Here is a 22586-nt window from a genome sequence, read left to right on the forward strand (position 1 = left end):
GACTCCATCTATTGGACAGAGTGGAGGAGATATCCTCTATTGGACAGAGTGGAGGAGACTCCATCTATTGGACAGAGTGGAGGAGACTCCATCTATTGGACAGAGTGGAGGAGACTCCATCTATTGGACAGAGTGGAGAGACTCCATCTATTGGACAGAGTGGAGGAGACATCATCTATTGGACAGAGGGAGGAGACTCCATCTATTGGACAGAGTGGAGGAGACTCCATCTATTGGACAGAGTGGAGGAGACTCCATCTATTGGACAGAGTGGAGGAGACTCCATCTATTGGACAGGAGTGGAGGAGACTCCATCTATTGGACAGAGTGGAGGAGATATCCTCTATTGGACAGAGTGGAGGAGATATCCATCTATTGGACAGAGTGGAGGAGACTCCATCTATTGGACAGAGTGGAGGAGACTCCATCTATTGGACAGAGTGGAGGAGACTCCATCTATTGGACAGAGTGGAGGAGACTCCATCTATTGGACAGAGTGGAGGAGACTCCATCTATTGGACAGAGTGGAGGAGACTCCATCTATTGAACAGAGTGGAGGAGACTCCATCTAGGAGAGGGTGCGTCTAGACAGCACTGAGAATCGAAGGCGAGAGAATGTCAACCTTTTTGTAATGTTATCACAAGGGAAGGACCTGTTTTGATTGTGGGTGAAGTTGAGTTAGTCTGACTCGTGTGTGTCTGTTCAGGGAAGGCTGGAGGTTGTACGTGTCTGTGTATTTCTCTGTGTGTAAGGTCTGAGGCAGGTCTTGTAATTTGGGTAATTCATGGGCGCGTGCACACACACACACACACACACACACACACACACACACACACACACACACACACACACACACACACACACACACACACACACACACACACACATATATTAATCATCAGTCTTAGCCAGAAACAGATGTATTGAAGCAGAAAGTGGCGCAGAGAGAAGGAGATACAGTGAAGGTGCCAGAATGTTTTTTTAAAAATCATTTTTTGAGCTGCAACAGAAATTGTTGGCGGGTGAAGGGTAGCATGTTTTTTTTTTTAGACGTTAGGCCATGTGGGGGAATCAAATGCAGGGCTGTGTGTGTCGCAGTAGCTTACGAGCCTTCTGTCTAGGTGACCTGACTCTCACTCTGTGAGGTTGGATACGCTGTATCATCATGGTCACACACTTCCTCTTCTCTCTTCTTTTCACTCTCTCTCTCTTTTTCTCCTCTCTTTTCCATAAACAATGAAAAGATCGCTTATAAAAGAGGAAACAATTGAGTGAAAAATATATATGTTTTAAAAGGAGAGTTTTAAAAGAGAGTAAAAGCTCTGACGACGGCCAACAGCGTAAATAAACAAAGTGACTAGAGCAGTCTGCAGGTTTTTATTTCTCTTTTCAAAGAGAGGGTTAGAGAAGAGAGAGGAGAGAGGGTTAGAGAAGAGAGGAGGAGAGAGGGTTAGAGAAAGAGAGGAGGAGAGAGGGTTAGAGAAAGAGAGGAGGAGAGAGAGGGTTAGAGAAGAGAGGAGGAGAGAGAGGGTTAGAGAGAGAGAGAGGGTTAGAGGAAGAGATGAGGAGAGAGGGTTAGAGAAGAGATGAGAGAGAGAGGGTTAGAGAAGAGAGGAGAGAGGGTTAGAGAAGAGAGGAGGAGAGAGGGGTTAGGAGAAGAGAGAGGAGAGAGGGTTAGGAGAAGAGAGGGAGGAGAGAGGGTTAGAGAAGAGAGGAGGAGAGAGAGGGTTGAGAAGAGAGAGGAGGAGAGGGTTGAGAAGAGAGGAGAGAGAGAGGGTTAGAGAAGAGAGGAGGGAGAGGGTTAGAGAAGAGAGGGAGAGGGTTAGAGAAGAAGGAGGTGAGAGGGTTGAGGAGAGAGAGAGGGTTAGAGAAGAGAGGAGGAGAGAGACGGGTTAGAGAAGAGGGAGGAGAGAGAGGGTTAGAGAAGAGAGGAGGAGAGAGAGGGTTAGAGAAGAGATGAGGAGAGAGAGGGTTAGAGAAGAGAGGAGGAGAGAGAGGGTTAGAGAAGAGAGGAGGAGAGGGTTAGAGAAGAGAGGAGGAGAGAGGGTTAGAGAAGAGAGGAGAAGAGAGGCTTAGAGAAGAGAGGAGGAGAGAGAGGCTTAGAGAAGAGGGAGGAGAGAGAGGGTTAGAGAAGAGAGGAGGAGAGAGGGTTAGAGAAGAGAGGAGGAGAGAGGGTTAGAGAAGAGAGGATGAGAGAGGGTTAGAGAAGAGAGGAGGAGAGAGGGTTAGAGAAGAGAGGAGGAGAGAGGGTTAGAGAAGAGAGGGCTAAAGAAGAGAGGAGAGAGGGTTAGAGAAGAGAGGAGGAGAGAGGGTTAGAGAAGAGAGTGTTAGAGGGTTAGAGAAGAGAGGGCTAAAGAAGAGAGGAGAGAGGGTTAGAGAAGAGAGGAGGAGAGAGGGTTAGAGAAGAGAGGAGGAGAGAGGGTTAGAGAAGAGAGGAGGAGAGAGGGTTAGAGAAGAGAGGAGGAGAGAGGGTTAGAGAAGAGAGGGCTAAAGAAGAGAGGAGAGAGGGTTAGAGAAGAGAGGAGGAGAGAGGGTTAGAGAAGAGAGGAGGAGAGAGGGTTAGAGAAGAGAGTGTTAGAGGGTTAGAGAAGAGAGTGTTAGAGGGTTAGAGAAGAGAGGGCTAAAGAAGAGAGGAGAGAGGGTTAGAGAAGAGAGGAGGAGAGAGGGTTAGAGAAGAGAGTGTTAGAGGGTTAGAGAAGAGAGGGCTAAAGAAGAGAGGAGAGGGTTAGAGGAGAGAGGAGGAGAGAGGGTTAGAGAAGAAAGGAGGAGAGAGGGTTAGAGAAGAGGGGAGGGAGAGAGGGTTAGAGAAGAGAGGAGGATAGAGGGTTAGAGAAGAGAGGGAGGAGAGAGTGTTAGAGAAGAGAGGAGGAGAGAGGGTTAGAGAAGAGAGTGTTAGAGGGTTAGAGAAGAGAGGAGGAGAGAGGGTTAGAGAAGAGAGGAGGAGAGAGGGTTAGAGAAGAGAGGAGGAGAGAGGGTTAGAGAAGAGGATGAGGAGAGAGGGTTAGAGAAGAGAGGAGGAGAGGGTTAGAGAAGAGAGGAGGAGAGAGAGGGTTAGGGAGAAGAGAGGAGGAGAGAGGGTTAGAAGAGAGGGAGAGGGTTAGAGAAGAGAGGAGGAGAGAGGGTTAGAGAAGAGAGGAGGAGGAGAGAGGGTTAGAGAAGAGAGGAGGTGAGAGGGTTAGAGAAGAGAGGAGGAGAGAGGGTTAGAGAAGAGTGTTAGAGGGTTAGAGAAGAGAGGAGGAGAGAGGGTTAGAGAGGAGAGGATGATAGAGGGTTAGAGAGGAGAGGATGATAGAGGGTTAGAGAAGAGATGAGGAGAGAGGGTTAGAGAAGAGAGGAGGAGAGAGGGTTAGAGAAGAGAGGAGGAGAGAGAGGGTTAGAGAAGAGAGGAGGAGAGAGGGTTAGAGAGGAGAGGAGGAGAGAGGGTTAGAGAAGAGAGGAGGAGAGAGTAACTGAGTGAGTGAATTAGTGAGTGAGTGCACTACGGTTTGACAGAGCAAACTGTCTGGGAGTGAGTGTGTATTACAGTGAGTGTTTGAGCCAGGGTTTGACAGAGCAAACTGTCTGGGAGTGAGTGTGTATTACAGTGAGTGATTGAGCCAGGGTTTGACAGAGCAAACTGTCTGGGGAGTGAGTGTGTATTACAGTGAGTGATTGAGCCAGGGTTTGACAGAGCAAACTGTCTGGGAGTGAGTGTGTATTACAGTGAGTGATTGAGCCAGGGTTTGACAGAGCAAACTGTCTGGGAGTGAGTGTGTATTACAGTGAGTGATTGAGCCAGGGTTTGACAGAGCAAACTGTCTGGGAGTGAGTCTGTATTACAGTGAGCCGTTGTATATGTGCTGGAGCCAGAGTGTGTGTGAGTGTGTGTGTGTGTGTGTGTGTGTGAGTGTGTGTGTGTGTGGGGGGGGGGGAGGGTTGCTACGGTGTGTGTGAGATCTTGACATGCCGAGGCATGGCTTTAGTCCTCATTCAGTCTCAGCTCAGTATGAGTGTGTGTGTGAGCCTGTGTGAGGACAGAGTTAGCGTGTAGTGTGTGTCAGCCTGTGTGAGGACAGAGTTAGCGTGTGTGTTTAGTGTGTAGGTATGTAACCAGAGCTGTAGGCGTGTGAATGGAGAGGGGAATGAGCCTGAGGAAAAGACTCTCCTTCAAGAGGGTCTGGCACTTCAACAAGGTGAGTCTGACATAACTTAACTACACTACAGAGAGAGAGGCTACTGCTAACTACACTAAACTACAGAGAGGGGCTACTGCTAACTACACTACAGAGAGAGAGAGGCTACTGCTAACTACACTACAGAGAGAGAGGCTACTGCTAACTACACAACTACAGAGAGAGAGGGGCTACCGCTAACTACACTACAGAGAGAGGGGCTACCGCTAACTACACTACACTACAGAGAGAGAAGGGCTACCGCTTACTACACTACAGAGAGAGAGGCTACTGCTAACTACACTACAGAGAGAGAGGCTACCGCTAACTACACTACAGAGAGAGAGGCTACCGCTAACTACACTACAGAGAGAGAGGCTAATGCTAACTACACTACAGAGAGAGAGGCTACCGCTAACTACACTACAGAGAGAGAGGCTACCGCTAACATACACTACAGAGAGAGGGGCTACTGCTAACTACACTACAGAGAGAGAGGCTACCGCTAACTACACTACAGAGAGAGAGGCTAATGCTAACTACACTACAGAGAGAGAGAGGAGCAGACAGCTAAAGTGGAACTGTTTGTTATCTCAGTTCTTGTGAAACTGAGATAAAGCCAGTCACTGGCGGCTTGGTCTGTGTCTGTGTCTGTGTCTGTGTCTGTGTCTGTGTCTGTGTGTGTGTGTGTGTGTGTGTGTGTGTGTGTGTACTGTGTGTCTTCAGATCATATCAGAATGTCTCTTTCCTCATCTGTCCGGCTGTGTTATTTTTGGGTGGTGAGACTCCAACAGGGAATGTATCTGTGTGTACAGTAATGAGCTTGCTGGCTAAATGCTAACTACTACACCTTAAAGAGAACCATTAGCACATTCTAATTGATGACATCACAAAGTGCTGCAGATTCAAACCTTTTCCTTAAAATTCTAATCGATGACATCACAAAGTGCTGCAGATTCAAACCTTTTCCTTAAAATTCTAATCGATGACATCACAAAGTGCTGCAGATTCAAACCGTTTCCTTAACATTCTAATTGATGACATCACACAGGGCTGCTGATTTAAACATCCTACTGAACATTCTAATTGATGACATCACAAAGTGCTGCAGATTTGACACAAATACTAATTTTCACAAAGTCTGCTGCCTCAGTTTTGATGATGGCAATTTGCATATACTCCAGAATGTCATGAAGAGTGATCAGAGGAATTGCAATTAATTGCAAAGTCCCTCTTTGCCATGAAAATGAACTTAATCCCCAAAAAACATTTTCACTGCATTTCAGCCCTGCCACAAAAGGACCAGCTGTCATCATGTCAGTGATTCTCTCGTTAACACAGGTGAGAGTGTTGACGAGGACAAGGCTGGAGATCACTCTGTCATGCTGATTGAGTTAGAATAACAGACTGGAAGCTTTAAAAGGAGGGTGGTGCTTGAAATCATTGTTCTTTTTCTGTTAACCATGGTTACCTGCAAGGAAACACGTGCCGTCATCATTGCTTTGCACAAAAAGGGCTTCACAGGCAAGGATATTGCTGCTAGTAAGATTGCACCTAAATCAACCATTTATCGGATCATCAAGAACTTCAAGGAGAGAGGTTCAATTGTTGTGAAGAAGGCGTCAGGGCGCCCAAGAAAGTCCAGCAAGCGCCAAGACCGTCTCCTAAAGTTGATTCAGCTGGGGGATCGGGGCACCACCAGTGCAGAGCTTGCTCAGGAATGGCAGCAGGTGTGAGTGCATCTGCACGCACAGTGAGGCAAAGACTTTTGGAGGATGGCCTGGTGTCAAGAAGGGCAGCGAGGAAGCCACTTCTCTCCAGGAAAAACATCAGTGACAGACTGATATTCTGCAAAAGGTACAGGGATTGGACTGCTGAGGACTGGGGTAAAGTCATTTTCTCTGATGAATCCCCTTTCCGATTGTTTGGGGCTTCGGGAAAACACCTTGTCCGGAGAAGACAAGGTGAGCGCTACCATCAGTCCTGTGTCATGCCAACAGTAAAGCATCCTGAGACCATTCATGTGTGGGGTTGCTTCTCAGCCAAGGGAGTGGGCTCACTCACAAGTTTGCCTAAGAACACAGCCATGAATAAAGAATGGTACCAACACATCCTCAGAGAGCAACTTCTCCCAACCATCCAAGAACAGTTTAGTGACGACCGATGCCTTTTCCAGCATGATGGAGCACCTTGCCATAAGGCAAAAGTGATAACTAAGTGGCTCGGGGAACAAAACATTGAAATATTGGGTCCATGGCCAGGAAACTCCCCAGACCTTAATCCCATTGAGAACTTGTGGTCGATCCTCAAGAGGCAGGTGGACAAACAAAAACCCACAAATTCTGACAAACTCCAAGCATTGATTATGCAAGAATGGGCTGCCATCAGTCAGGATGTGGCCCAGAAGTTAATTGACAGCATGCCAGGGCGGATTGCAGAGGTCTTGAAAAAGAAGGGTCAACACTGCAAATATTGACTCTTTGCATAAACTTAATGTAATTGTCAATAAAAGCCTTTGACACTTATGGAATGCTTGTAATTATACTTCAGTATACCATAGTAACATCTGACAAAAATATCTCATAACACTGAAGCAGCGAACTTTGTGAAGTCCAATACTTGTGTCATTCTCAAAACTTTTGACCACGACTGTATGTTGTTATTGTTGATCACTGTGTTGAAGATATAGTATCTACTGGAAGACTTAGAGCTGATCACTGTGTTGAAGATATATTATCTACTGGAAGACTTAGAGCTGAAAGTCTCCTGGAAGGTTAGCTAAGACTTAGAGCTGAACGTCTCCTGGAAGGTTAGCTAAGACTTAGAGCTGAAAGTCTCCTGGAAGGTTAGCTAAGACTTAGAGCTGAAAGTCTCCTGGAAGGTTAGCTAAGACGTAGAGCTGAACGTCTCCTGGAAGGTTAGCTAAGACGTAGAGCTGAACGTCTCCTGGAAGGTTAGCTAAGACTTAGAGCTGAAAGTCTCCTGGAAGGTTAGCTAAGACGTAGAGCTGAAAGTCTCCTGGAAGGTTAGCTAAGACGTAGAGCTAGTTCTAAGAGTTTCCGTGTAGGCTGTGGAAGTCTGGCTTGTCAATGGCAGCTGCATTTCACCTCACATTCAAATGTAAACACTGACTGTTAGCTCAATGGCTCAATACTTCACATGCTGGGAGGTGTGTGTGTGGTGTGTACGTGTGCGCCAAATCAAATCAAAGCTTATTGGTTGCGTTCACAGTTTATCAGGTGTTATGGCGGGTGCAGTGAAATGCTGTTACTAGCTCCTGCAGTAGAATGTCAATCAAGTACGCAAATAATCAAACATTTAAAAACAACAAGAAATGTCAGTTTCATTTGATTGGTGGGTAAATGGCATGTCTGTGTGTTTAGGTGTGTGTTTAGGTGTCTGTATAGATGTGTTTAGGTGTGTGTGTGTGTGTGTGTGTGTTTAGGTGTGTGTGTTTTTGCGTGTAGGTGTTTGTGTGTGTGTGTTTAGGTGTGTTTGGTCTTCTTTTGAGCCAAGTTCCTGGTTATTACACACACACACACACACACACACACACACACATCCGCAGGCACACACAGACACACACACACACACACACACACACACACACACACACATCCGCAGGCACACACGCAGACACACACACACACACACACACACACACACACACCCACACACATTCCTTACCAAAGGTGGCAGTTACAGTAGAGAGATTGAAATAGGTCTCTGTGGTGCAGACAGTTGTCTTTGTGTGTGTGTGTGTGTGTGTGTGTGTGTGTGTGTGTGTGTTCTGCACTAACTTTGCCAAGTGTTAGCGACTGCTTTGTGTCATAACAAACACAACATACTCACACTGAGACAGGGTAATGTCTTTCTATGGATACACACACAGCCTCTGTCTAGTGTCTCCACATCCATGGAACGTTAAAGGACAAGCAGCCTCTGTCTAGTGTCTCCACATCCATGGAACGTTAAAGGACAAGCAGCCTCTGTCTAGTGTCTCCACATCCATGAAACGTTAAAGGACAAGCAGCCTCTGTCTAGTGTCTCCACATCCATGAAACGTGAAAGGACAAGCAGCCTCTGTCTAGTGTCTCCACATCCATGAAACGTGAAAGGACAAGCAGCCTCTGTCTAGTGTCTCCACATCCATGAAACGTGAAAGGACACACAGCCTCTGTCTAGTGTCTCCACATCCATGAAACGTGAAAGGACACACAGCCTCTGTCTAGTGTCTCCACATCCATGGAACGTTAAAGGACAAGCACAGCCTCTGTCTAGTGTCTCCACATCCATGAAACGTTAAAGGACAAGCAGCCTCTGTCTAGTGTCTCCACATCCATGGAACGTTTAGGAAACTTGGGATTGTTTAAAATAGGTTTTTATGGTTGTAACGTATTAATATTTTATAGTAATATTATGATAAGACAAGAGAAGAGAAGGACAGTTGTAAATTCTTCTATAACCCTAGTGTGAACTCTCTCTCACACACACACACTCACACACACACACACTCATAAACTCACACACGCACACACACACTCATAAACTCTCTCACACACACACACACACACACACTCATAAACTCTCATACACACACACTCACACACACACACACTCATAAACTCACACACGCACACACACACTCATAAACTCTCTCACACACACACACACTCATAAACTCACACACACACACACACGCACACACACATAAAACTCACACACACACACACAGACGCCACACACACTCATAAACTCACACACACACACACACGCACACACACACTCATAAACTCACACACACACACGCACACACACACTCACAAACTCACACACACACACACACACACACGCACACACACTCATAAACTCACACACACACACACACGCACACACACACACTCATAAACTCTCTCACACACACACACGCACACACACACTCATAAACTCACACACACACACACACGCACACACACACTCATAAACTCACACACACACACACACACGCACACACACACTCATAAACTCACACACACACACACACACACGCACACACACTCATAAACTCACACACACACACACACGCACACACACACTCAGTAAACTCACACACACACACACACACGCACACACACACTCATAAACTACACACACACACACACGCACACACACACTCATAAACTCACACACACACACACACACGCACACACACACTCATAAACTCACACACATACACACGTAAACAAACCTTCCATGTTACTACCAACTAACCTGTGTGATATTCTACAGTTGGGGCCTAACAGGAAACATGTTCTGGCCTGTGGGATATTCTACAGTTGGGGGCCTAACAGGAAACATGTTCTGGCCTGTGGGATATTCTACAGTTGGGGCCTAACAGGAAACATGTTCCTGGCCTGTGGGATATTCTACAGTTGGGGCCTAACAGGAAACATGTTCTGGCCTGTGGGATATTCTACAGTTGGGGCCTAACAGGAAACATGTTCTGGCCTGTGTGATATTCTACAGTTGGGGCCTAACAGGAAACATGTTCTGGCCTGTGGGATATTCTACAGTTGGGGCCTAACAGGAAACATGTTCTGGCCTGTGGGATATTCTACAGTTGGGGCCTAACAGGAAACATGTTCTGGCCTGTGTGATATTCTACAGTTGGACCCAACAGGAAACATGTTCTGGCCTGTGTGATATTCTACAGTTGGACCCAACAGGAAACATGTTCTGGCCTGTGGGATATTCTACAGTTGGGGCCTAACAGGAAAGATGTTCTGGCCTGTGGGATATTCTACAGTTGGACCTAACAGGAAACATGTTCTGGCCTGTGTGATATTCTACAGTTGGACCCAACAGGAAACATGTTCTGGCCTGTGGGATATTCTACAGTTGGGGCCTAACAGGAAAGATGTTCTGGCCTGTGGGATATTCTACAGTTGGACCCAACAGGAAACATGTTCTGGCCTGTGGGATATTCTACGGTTGGACCTAACAGGAAACATGTTCTGGCCTGTGTGATATTCTACAGTTGGACCTAACAGGAAACATGTTCTGGCCTGTGTGATATTCTACAGTTGGACCTAACAGGAAACATGTTCTGGCCTGTGGGATATTCTACGGTTGGACCTAACAGGAAACATGTTCTGGCCTGTGTGATATTCTACAGTTGGACCTAACAGGAAACATGTTCTGGCCTGTGGGATATTCTACGGTTGGACCTAACAGGAAACATGTTCTGGCCTGTGTGATATTCTACAGTTGGACCCAACAGGAAACATGTTCTGGCCTGTGTGATATTCTACAGTTGGACCTAACAGGAAACATGTTCTGGCCTGTGTGATATTCTACAGTTGGACCTAACAGGAAACATGTTCTGGCCTGTGGGATATTCTACGGTTGGACCTAACAGGAAACATGTTCTGGCCTGTGTGATATTCTACAGTTGGACCCAACAGGAAACATATTCTGGCCTGTGTGATATTCTACAGTTGGACCTAACAGGAAACATGTTCTGGCCTGTGGGATATTCTACAGTTGGGGCCTAACAGGAAACATGTTCTGGCCTGTGTGATATTCTACAGTTGGACCTAACAGGAAACATGTTCTAGCCTGTGTGATATTCTACAGTTGGACCTAACAGGAAACATGTTCTGGCCTGTGTGATATTCTACAGTTGGACCTAACAGGAAACATGTTCTGGCCTGTGGGATATTCTACGGTTGGATCCTAACAGGAAACATGTTCTGGCCTGTGTGATATTCTACGGTTGGACCTAACAGGAAACATGTTCTGGCCTGTGTGATATTCTACAGTTGGACCTAACAGGAAACATGTTCTGGCCTGTGTGATATTCTACAGTTGGACCTAACAGGAAACATGTTCTGGCCTGTGGGATATTCTACGGTTGGACCTAACAGGAAACATGTTCTGGCCTGTGTGATATTCTACAGTTGGACCCAACAGGAAACATGTTCTGGCCTGTGTGATATTCTACAGTTGGACCTAACAGGAAACATGTTCTGGCCTGTGGGATATTCTACAGTTGGGGGCCTAACAGGAAACATGTTCTGGCCTGTGGATATTCTACAGTTGGACCTAACAGGAAACATGTTCTGGCCTGTGGGATATTCTACAGTTGGACCTAACAGGAAACATGTTCTGGCCTGTGGGATATTCTACAGTTGGGGCCTAACAGGAAACATGTTCTGGCCTGTGGGATATTCTACAGTTGGACCTAACAGGAAACATGTTCTGGCCTGTGTGATATTCTACAGTTGGGGCCTAACAGGAAACATGTTCTGGCCTGTGTGATATTCTACAGTTGGACCTAACAGGAAACATGTTCTGGCCTGTGGGATATTCTACAGTTGGACCCAACAGGAAACATGTTCTGGCCTGTGTGATATTCTACAGTTGGACCTAACAGGAAACATGTTCTGGCCTGTGGGATATTCTACAGTTGGGGCCTAACAGGAAACATGTTCTGGCCTGTGGGATATTCTACAGTTGGACCTAACAGGAAACATGTTCTGGCCTGTGGGATATTCTACAGTTGGACCTAACAGGAAACATGTTCTGGCCTGTGGGATATTCTACAGTTGGGGCCTAACAGGAAACATGTTCTGGCCTGTGTGATATTCTACAGTTGGACCTAACAGGAAACATGTTCTGGCCTGTGTGATATTCTACAGTTGGACCTAACAGGAAACATGTTCTGGCCTGTGTGATATTCTACAGTTGGACCTAACAGGAAACATGTTCTGGCCTGTGGGATATTCTACAGTTGGGGCCTAACAGGAAACATGTTCTGGCCTGTGGGATATTCTACAGTTGGACCTAACAGGAAACATGTTCTGGCCTGTGGGATATTCTACAGTTGGGGCCTAACAGGAAACATGTTCTGGCCTGTGTGATATTCTACGGTTGGACCTAACAGGAAACATGTTCTGGCCTGTGTGATATTCTACAGTTGGGGCCTAACAGGAAACATGTTCTGGCCTGTGGGATATTCTACAGTTGGACCTAACAGGAAACATGTTCTGGCCTGTGTGATATTCTACAGTTGGACCCAACAGGAAACATGTTCTGGCCTGTGTGATATTCTACAGTTGGACCTAACAGGAAACATGTTCTGGCCTGTGGGATATTCTACAGTTGGGGCCTAACAGGAAACATGTTCTGGCCTGTGGGATATTCTACAGTTGGACCTAACAGGAAACATGTTCTGGCCTGTGTGATATTCTACAGTTGGACCTAACAGGAAACATGTTCTGGCCTGTGGGATATTCTACAGTTGGGGCCTAACAGGAAACATGTTCTGGCCTGTGGGATATTCTACGGTTGGACCTAACAGGAAACATGTTCTGGCCTGTGGGATATTCTACAGTTGGACCTAACAGGAAACATGTTCTGGCCTGTGGGATATTCTACGGTTGGACCTAACAGGAAACATGTTCTGGCCTGTGTGATATTCTACAGTTGGACCCAACAGGAAACATGTTCTGGCCTGTGGGATATTCTACAGTTGGACCTAACAGGAAACATGTTGTGGCCTGTGTGATATTCTACGGTTGGACCTAACAGGAAACATGTTCTGGCCTGTGTGATATTCTACAGTTGGACCCAACAGGAAACATGTTCTGGCCTGTGTGATATTCTACGGTTGGACCTAACAGGAAACATGTTCTGGCCTGTGGGATATTCTACAGTTGGGGCCTAACAGGAAACATGTTGTGGCCTGTGTGATATTCTACAGTTGGACCCAACAGGAAACATGTTCTGGCCTGTGGGATATTCTACGGTTGGACCTAACAGGAAACATGTTGTGGCCTGTGTGATATTCTACGGTTGGACCTAACAGGAAACATGTTCTGGCCTGTGTGATATTCTACAGTTGGACCCAACAGGAAACATGTTCTGGCCTGTGTGATATTCTACGGTTGGACCTAACAGGAAACATGTTCTGGCCTGTGGGATATTCTACAGTTGGGGCCTAACAGGAAACATGTTGTGGCCTAACAGGAAACATGTTCTGGGAGTTGGTCATTCCCTAAATAGAGTCCTATGGGCCCTTGTCAAAAGTAGTACACTATATAGGGTGCCATTGGAGACGTGACCTCATACAAACTATTCAAGTAGCCATCCAACTAGCCTGTGTTTTACAGTGAGCATGACTGAAGGTCATTGGATTACAGCTTGTCATTTTTTTAAATTTTAAAATTTTATTTCACCTTTATTTAACCAGGTAAACCAGTTGAGAACAAGTTCTCATTTACAACTGCGAGTTTAAAGTTTAAAGGACTATCTTGTGGGGGTTTGTTTCATTAGTCCTTTGTTGATACAGTCCCAAAATGTTCATGACGTCAGCAATCAAGTTTTCAAGATGTGACTTTTTGAAATACAGAAATCTGGCCCGTTATTATTCATTTTGATGCAAAACGCAGAATCGTGCAAAAACGCATCATACTGGCCATATTTATGTGTTTTGAAAGTTACATATCTTGAAAACTTGATTGCTGACATTCATAAAAAAAAATGTTGGGGACTCAGCTATCAACAATGGACGAATGAAACAAATACCCAAATATAGTTTTGTAGTGGAGTTTTTCCTTTAAGCAAATCCCCATGTAAAACTGATCCTGTCCTTGACAGAACAACAGATAGAGGATATGAGTGCTGTGGGTGGCTGTGTGTAGTCCAGGTGATCACTAGATTAGCTACCTTTACAGGTGTGGGTTTGGGCCTATGTATATTTGTTCATACTTGTGTTTTTGTCATATGCCATCCAGCTGTCTGGAGGTGAGGAGAGGAGAGGGGAAAGAGGAACAGAAGGAGGTGGAGAGAGGAGAGGAAGGTTAGAGGTGGAGAGAGGAGAGGAAGGTTCGAGGTGGAGAGAGGAGAGGAAGGTTAGAGGTGGAGAGAGGAGAGGAAGGTTCGAGGTGGAGAGAGGAGAGGAAGGTTAGAGGTGGAAGAGAGAGAGAGAAGAAGGTTAGAGGTGGGAGAGAGGAGAGGAAGGTTAGAGGTGGAGAGAGAGAGAAGAAGGTTAGAGGTGGAGAGAGGAGAGGAAGGTTAGAGGTGGAGAGAGGAGAGGAAGGTTAGGAGGTGGAGAGAGGAGAGGAAGGTTAGAGGTGGAGAGAGAGAGAAGAAGGTTAGAGGTGGAGAGAGGGAGAGGAAGGTTAGAGGGGAAAGAGGAACATAAGGAGGTGGAGAGAGGAGAGGAAGGTTCGAGGTGGAGAGAGAGGAGAGGAAGGTTAGAGGTGGAGAGAGAGAGGAAGGTTAGAGGTGGAGAGAGGAGAGGAAGGTTAGAGGTGGAGAGAGAGAGAAGAAGGTTAGAGGTGGAGAGAGGAGAGGAAGGTTAGAGGGGAAAGAGGAACATAAGGAGGTGGAGAGAGGAGAGGAAGGTTCGAGGTGGAGAGAGGAGAGGAAGGTTAGAGGTGGAGAGAGAGAGAGAGGAGGGTTAGAGATGGGAGAGAGAGAGAGAGAGAAAGAGGAGAGGTGGAGAGAGGGAGAGGAAGGTTAGGTGGAGAGAGGAGAGGAAGGTTAGAGGTGGAGAGAGGAGAGGAAGGTTAGAGGTGGAGAGAGGAGAGGAAGGTTAGAGGTGGAGAGAGAGAGAGGAAGGTTAGAGGTGGAGAGAGGAGAGAAAGGTTAGAGGTGGAGAGAGGAGAGGAAGGTTCGAGGTGGAGAGAGGAGAGGAAGGTTAGAGGTGGAGAGAGGAGAAGGAAGGAATGAAGAGAGAGGGGGAGGAGGTTGAGGGGAAGAGATGAGAACCCCAAAGATTCCATATGGTGTATGAGGAATGGTTTCATCTGCCAGAAGAACACCACTGGAATGAGAGAGAGAGAGAGAGAGAGAGAGAGAGAGAGAGAGAGAGAGAGAGAGAGAGAGAGAGAGAGAGAGAGAGAGAGAGAGAGACAGAGAAGAGCAGAGAGAGAGCAGGTGAGACGAGAGACAGGACAAAGAGACAGAGACAGGACAGAGAGACAGAGAGGAGAGAGAGAGAGAGAGAGAGAGAGAGAGAGAGAGAGAGAGAGAGAGAGAGAGAGAGAGAGAGAGAGAGAGAGAGCGTGAGATATAAAAGACTGAGGTGACAGAGAAAGGGGTAGGAGAGAGAGAGAGAGAAAGTGAGGGAAGAAGACACATGGAAGAAGGGAGAGGGGGACAAACCACTTGAACCACAGATGAAGGTCTGGAAATGATCAGACTGGAAGGAAGAGGGGGAGTGGGGTGGACACACACACATGCAAACCACATATGAGCATGCAAGCCATCTATACGCAAAGCATACTCAAACACACACACACATACAAGTGTGGGGACCCATACGTGTGTGTGTGTGTGTGTGTGCGCGTGTCTGTGCGTGTGCAACAAGATCTCACGGTCTGACTACAGTATTTGACGTTTGCCCATAAATGTCACGTTTTGACTGTTAAAAGTTGACACATGAATTGTGAATGTTTAAGGGAAGGGTTTAAGGTTTAGGATGGGGTTGAAACAAAACCAAAATAGAAGGAGTGCCTTGCACTGGGATTGAACCCGCCGTCCTCGGAGCCAGAGCTCGCACTTACGCCCCCATCCACCATCCCGGCCGTCCACAACGCCCCGTCCACCATCCCGGCCGTCCACACGCCCCGTCCACCATCCCGGCCGTCCACAACGCCCGTCCACCATCCCGGCCGTCCACAACGCCCCATCCACCATCCCCGGCCGTCCACAACGCCCCGTCCACCATCCCCGGCCGTCCACAACGCCCCGTCCACCATCCCCGGCCGTCCACAACGCCCCGTCCACCATCCCCGGCCGTCCACAACGCCCCGTCCACCATCCCGGCCGTCCCACACGCCCCGTCCACCATCCCTGGCCGTCCAGACGCCCGTCCACCATCTCGGCCGTCCCACAACGCCCCGTCCACCATCCCCGGCCGTCCACAATGCCCCCAGCAAGCCGCGAGCCTACGTGATGGTTATAGCGCTCACCGTTGCCCTAGTGGCCGGTATCGAAGGCATCGCCCGACGTCCTGGGGATCTGGACGAACGTCGAATACTGCATTGCTGGTGATAACCTGGCTGGTGTGTGTGTGTGTGTGTGTGTTGGAAGTGATTATCTTTGTTCTCTGGTTCTCTCTGTGGTTAAAACCACAACACATAAATACACTTCCTCTGCTACACACACACACACACACACACACAACCTGATTCGTTCAGCTCTCATAACATAAGTCGTGTCAATGATGTCACCACTGAGGGAGGGAGGGAGGTGAAAGAGGTGTGTGTGTGTTGGGGGAGGTGTGTGTGTGTTGGGGGAGGTGTGTGTTTTTGGGGAGGTGTGTGTGTGTTGGGGGAGGAGTGTGTTTTGGGGGAGGTGTGTGTTTTGGGGGAGGTGTGTGTGTGTTGGGGAGGTATGTGTGTGTTGGGGGAGGTGTGTGTGTGTTAGGGGAGGTGTGTGTGTTGGGGGAGGTGTGTGTGTTGGGGAGGTGTGTGTGTTGGGGAGGTGTGTGTGTGGGGGAGGTGTGTGTGTGTTGGGGAGGTGTGTGTGTTGGGGGAGAGGTGTGTGTGTTAGGGGAGGTGTGTGTGTTGGGGGAGGTGTGTGTTAGGGGGAGGTGTGTGTTGGGGGAGGTGTGTGTTGGGGAGTGTGTGTGTTGAGGGAGCTGTGTGTGTTGTGGAGGTGTGTGTGTTGGGGGAGGTGTGTGTGTTGGGGAGGTGTGTGTGTGTTGGGGGGAGGTGTGTGTGTTGAGGAGGTGTGTGTTGAGGGAGGGGTGTGTGTTGGGGGAGGTGTGTGTGTGTTGGGGGAGGTGTGTGTGTTGGGGAGGTGTGTGTGTGTTGGGGGAGGTGTGTGTGTTGAGGGAGGTGTGTGTGTTGAGGGAAGTGTGTGTGTTGGGGGAGGTGTGTGTGTGTTAGGGGAGGTGTGTGTGTTGAGGGAGGTGTGTGTGTTGAGGGAAGTGTGTGTGTTGGGGGAGGTGTGTGTGTTAGGGGAGGTGTGTGTGTTGGGGGAAGTGTGTGTGTTGGGGGAGGTGTGTGTGTTAGGGGAGGTGTGTGTGTTGAGGAGGTGTGTGTGTTGAGGGAGGTGTGTGTGTTGGGGAGGTGTGTGTGTTAGGGGAGGTGTGTGTGTGTTGAGGGAGGTGTGTGTGTTGGGGGAGGTGTGTGTGTGTTGGGGGAGGTGTGTGTGTTGGGGGAGGGTGTGTGTGTTGGGGGAGGTGTGTGTGTTGGGGGAGGTGTGTGTGTTAGGGGAGGTGTGTGTGTGTTGAGGGAGGTGTGTGTGTTGGGGGAGGTGTGTGTGTGTTGGGGGAGGTGTGTGTGTTGGGGGAGGTGTGTGTGTTGGGGGAGGTGTGTGTGTTAGGGGGAGGTGTGTGTGTTGAGGGGAGGTGTGTGTGTTGGGGGAGGTGTGTGTGTGTTGGGGGAGGTGTGTGTGTGTTGAGGGAGGTGTGTGTGTTGGGGGAGGTATGTGTGTGTTGGGGGAGGTGTGTGTGTGTTGGGGGAGGTGTGTGTGTTGAGGGAGGTGTGTGTGTGTTGGGGGAGGTGTGTGTGTGTTGAGGGAGGTGTGTGTGTTGGGGAGGTGTGTGTGTGTGATGAGGTGTGTGTGTTGAGGGAGGTGTGTGTGTTGGGGGAGGTGTGTGTTGAGGGAGGTGTGTGTGTTGGGGGAGGTGTGTGTGTTGGGGGAGGTGTGTGTTGGGGGAGGTGTGTGTTGGGGGAGGTGTGTATGGGGGAGGTGTGTGTGTGTTAGGGGAGGTGTGTGTGTTGGGGGAGTGTGTGTGTTGAGGGAGGTGTGTGTTGGGGAGGTGTGTGTGGGGGGAGGTGTGTGTGTTAGGGGAGGTGTGTGTGTTGAGGAGGTGTGTGTGTTGAGGGAGGTGTGTGTGTTGGGGGAGGTGTGTGTTGGGGGGAGGTGTGTGTGTGTTGGGGGAGGTGTGTGTGTTGAGGAGGTGTGTGTGTTGAGGGAGGTGTGTGTGTTGAGGGAGGTGTGTGTGTTGGGGGAGAGGTGTGTGTGTTGGGGAGGTGTGTGTTGGGGGAGGTGTGTGTTAGGGAGGTGTGTGTGTTAGGGGAGTGTGTGTGTTGGGGGAGGTGTGTGTGTTGGGGGAGGTGTGTGTGTTGGGGGAGGTGTGTGTGTTAGGGGAGGTGTGTGTGTTAGGGGAGGTGTGTGTGTTGAGGGAGGTGTGTGTGTTAGGGGAGGTGTGTGTGTTAGGGGAGGTGTGTGTGTGTTAGGGGAGGTGTGTGTGTGTTAGGGGAGGTGTGTGTGTGTTAGGGGAGGTGTGTGTGTGTGTTAGGGGAGGTGTGTGTGTGTTGGGGGAGGTTTGTGTGTTGGGGGAGGTGTGTGTGTGTTGGGGGAGGTGTGTGTGTGTTGGGGAGGTGTGTGTGTTGGGAGAGGTGTGTGTGTTGGGAGGTGTGTGTGTGTTAGGGGAGGTGTGTGTGTTAGGGGAGGTGTGTGTGTTGGGGGAGGTGTGTGTGTTGGGGGAGGTGTGTGTGTTAGGGGAGGTGTGTGTGTGTTGGGGGAGGTGTGTGTGTCATGGAGTTTGTGGGATTTTATTTGCATTTTACTCATTAACAGCAAACAACATTAACAGCCGGAGTGGAGACAGAACGTTGCAATGTTTTGCATGAAATGTGAAGGGAGAGAGAGAGTGCATCCATGTGTCCCAGCATTGTGTGTGTGTGTGTGTGTGTGTGTGTGTGTGTGTGTGTGTGTGTGTGTGTGTGTGTGTGTGTGTGTGTGTGTGTGTGTGTGTGTGTGCTGTGAAAGTATACTGCTAACTCCTCAGCTACCTGTGGTCTGGGTAGATGTTGTGTGTGTTTGCAGACTCAGCTTGAGATGGATCACACTTTCTCACAAACCAACCGTATTTCTCCACCAGATCTCTCCGGCTGTTTTTATAGTTAACTAGTAAACATCTCAGGCAGGAGTAGGACAGAGATTTATAGATTCTAGCTGACAACTCCCTCTCTCCTCCACTAAATCTCCCCTCCTCTCCCCTCTCTCCTCTCTCCCCTCTCTCCTCTCTCTCTCTCTTCTCTCCCTCCCCTCTCTCTTCTCTCCCTCCCCTCTCTCTTCTCTCCTCTCTCTTCTCTCCTCTCTCCCTCTCCTCTCCCCTCTCTCTCTCTCTTCTTTCCCTCCCCTCTCTCTTCTCTCCCTCCCCTCTCTCTTCTCTCCTCTCCCCTCTCTCCCTCCCCTCTCTCCTCTCTCCCCTCCCCTCTCTCCTCTCTCCACTCTCCTCTATCCGTTGGTTCTCATAGTGGTTAAAGTCATTCAGGTTGTATAAGATGAGTCACTGATCTGATCTAATCCTACTGCATGTCTAAACACACACAAACAAACAAACTCACACTCACAAACACACGCACGCACAAACTCACAGACTTGTCCTGCATTTTCAGGACTTTTTGGGGAGTAAAAATGTATTCCCATTCAAAATCATTTTAAACCTAACCCCTAACCCCTAACCTTCAACCTAAACGTAACCCTAACCTTAAGCCTTAAGCCTACAATAGCATTTGAACAAACTCAGAACATTACAAAAGTCTAGACTAAATCTTTCTTGTCCCCTGTAGCTCAGTTGGTAGAGCATGGCGCTTGCAACGCCAGGGTTGTGGGTTCGTTTCCCACTGGGGGCCAGTATGAAAATGTATGCACTCACTAACTGTAAGTCGCTCTGGATAAGAGCGTCTGCTAAATGACTAAAATGTAAATGTACGGGAGGGGTGTGTTTCACTATGTCAAGGTCTAGGGATGGTGTTCACAGTCACACACACACACACACACACACACAAACGTCTCCCATTGAAGCTCTTCCTTGTAGAGCAGGATAGGTCAGTTTACAGTAGTTCACTATTTTCCTCACCCACCCACACCTTTACTAATCTCTCTCTACCAACTGACACCCACCCACACCTTTACTAATCTCTCTCTACCAACTGACACCCACCCACACCTTTACTAATCTCTCTCTACCAACTGACACCCACCCACACCTTTACTAATCTCTCTCTACCAACTGACACCCACCCACACCTTTACTAATCTCTCTCTACCAACTGACACCACCCACACCTTTACTAATCTCTACCAACTGACACCACCCACACCTTTACTAATCTCTCTACCAACTGACACCCACCCACACCTTTACTAATCTCTCTCTACCAACTGACACCCACCCACACCTTTACTAATCTCTCTCTACCAACTGACACCACCCACACCTTTACTAATCTCTACCAACTGACACCACCCACACCTTTACTAATCTCTACCAACTGACACCCACCCACACCTTTACTAATCTCTCTCTACCAACTGACACCCACCCACACCTTTACTAATCTCTCTCTACCAACTGACACCACCCACACCTTTACTAATCTCTCTCTACCAACTGACACCACCCACACCTTTACTAATCTCTCTCTACCAACTGACACCACCCACACCTTTAATAATCTCTCTCTACCAACTGACACCACCCACACCTTTACTAATCTCTACCAACTGACACCACCCACACCTTTACTAATCTCTCTACCAACTGACACCACCCACACCTTTACTAATCTCTACCAACTGACACCACCCACACCTTTACTAATCTCTCTCTACCAACTGACACCACCCACACCTTTACTAATCTCTCTCTACCAACTGACACCACCCACACCTTTACTAATCTCTCTCTACCAACTGACACCACCCACACCTTTACTAATCTCTCTCTACCAACTGACACCACCCACACCTTTACTAATCTCTATCTACCAACTGACACCACCCACACCTTTACTAATCTCTCTCTACCAACTGACACCCACCCACACCTTTACTAATCTCTACCAACTGACACCACCCACACCTTTACTAATCTCTCTCTACCAACTGACACCCACCCACACCTTTACTAATCTCTCTCTACCAACTGACACCACCCACACCTTTACTAATCTCTCTACCAACTGACACCACCCACACCTTTACTAATCTCTCTCTACCAACTGACACCACCCACACCTTTACTAATCTCTCTCTACCAACTGACACCACCCACACCTTTACTAATCTCTCTCTACCAACTGACACCACCCACACCTTTACTAATCTCTATCTACCAACTGACACCACCCACACCTTTACTAATCTCTACCAACTGACACCACCCACACCTTTACTAATCTCTCTCTACCAACTGACACCACCCACACCTTTACTAATCTCTATCTACCAACTGACACCACCCACACCTTTACTAATCTCTACCAACTGACACCCACCCACACCTTTACTAATCTCTCTCTACCAACTGACACCACCCACACCTTTACTAATCTCTCTCTACCAACTGACACCACCCACACCTTTACTAATCTCTCTCTACCAACTGACACCACCCACACCTTTACTAATCTCTCTCTACCAACTGACACCACCCACACCTTTACTATTCTCTCTCTACCAACTGACACCACCCACACCTTTACTAATCTCTCTCTACCAACTGACACCCACCCACACCTTTACTAATCTCTCTCTACCAATTGACACCACCCACACCTTTACTAATCTCTACCAACTGACACCCACCCACACCTTTACTAATCTCTACCAACTGACACCCACCCACACCTTTACTAATCTCTACCAACTGACACCCACCCACACCTTTACTAATCTCTACCAACTGACACCACCCACACCTTTACTAATCTCTCTCTAACAACTGACACCACCCACACCTTTACTAATCTCTACCAACTGACACCACCCACACCTTTACTAATCTCTACCAACTGACACCCACCCACACCTTTACTAATCTCTACCAACTGACACCCACCCACACCTTTACTAATCTCTACCAACTGACACCACCCACACCTTTACTAATCTCTCTCTACCAACTGACACCACCCACACCTTTACTAATCTCTACCAACTGACACCCACCCACACCTTTACTAATCTCTACCAACTGACACCACCCACACCTTTACTAATCTCTCTCTACCAACTGACACCACCCACACCTTTACTAATCTCTACCAACTGACACCACCCACACCTTTACTAATTTCTACCAACTGACACCCACCCACACCTTTACTAATCTCTACCAACTGACACCCACCCACACCTTTACTAATCTCTACCAACTGACACCACCCACACCTTTACTAATCTCTCTCTACCAACTGACACCACCCACACCTTTACTAATCTCTCTCTACCAACTGACACCACCCACACCTTTACTAATCTCTCTCTACCAACTGACACCACCCACACCTTTACTAATCTCTACCAACTGACACCACCCACACCTTTACTAATCTCTACCAACTGACACCACCCACACCTTTACTAATCTCTACCAACTGACACCACCCACACCTTTACTAATCTCTACCAACTGACACCACCCACACCTTTACTAATCTCTACCAACTGACACCACC

At 48.1% G+C, this 22586-nt stretch overlaps 1 pseudogene; it reads left to right on the plus strand.

The window, feature by feature from the left end:
• Positions 1–3940: 3940 nt before the first annotated feature.
• Positions 3941–22586, plus strand: part of LOC123487977 — a 63965-nt pseudogene continuing 45319 nt past the window's right edge.

Source organism: Coregonus clupeaformis, unplaced genomic scaffold (genome assembly GCF_020615455.1).
Source record: "Coregonus clupeaformis isolate EN_2021a unplaced genomic scaffold, ASM2061545v1 scaf1953, whole genome shotgun sequence".
Lineage (NCBI taxonomy): Eukaryota > Metazoa > Chordata > Actinopteri > Salmoniformes > Salmonidae > Coregonus > Coregonus clupeaformis.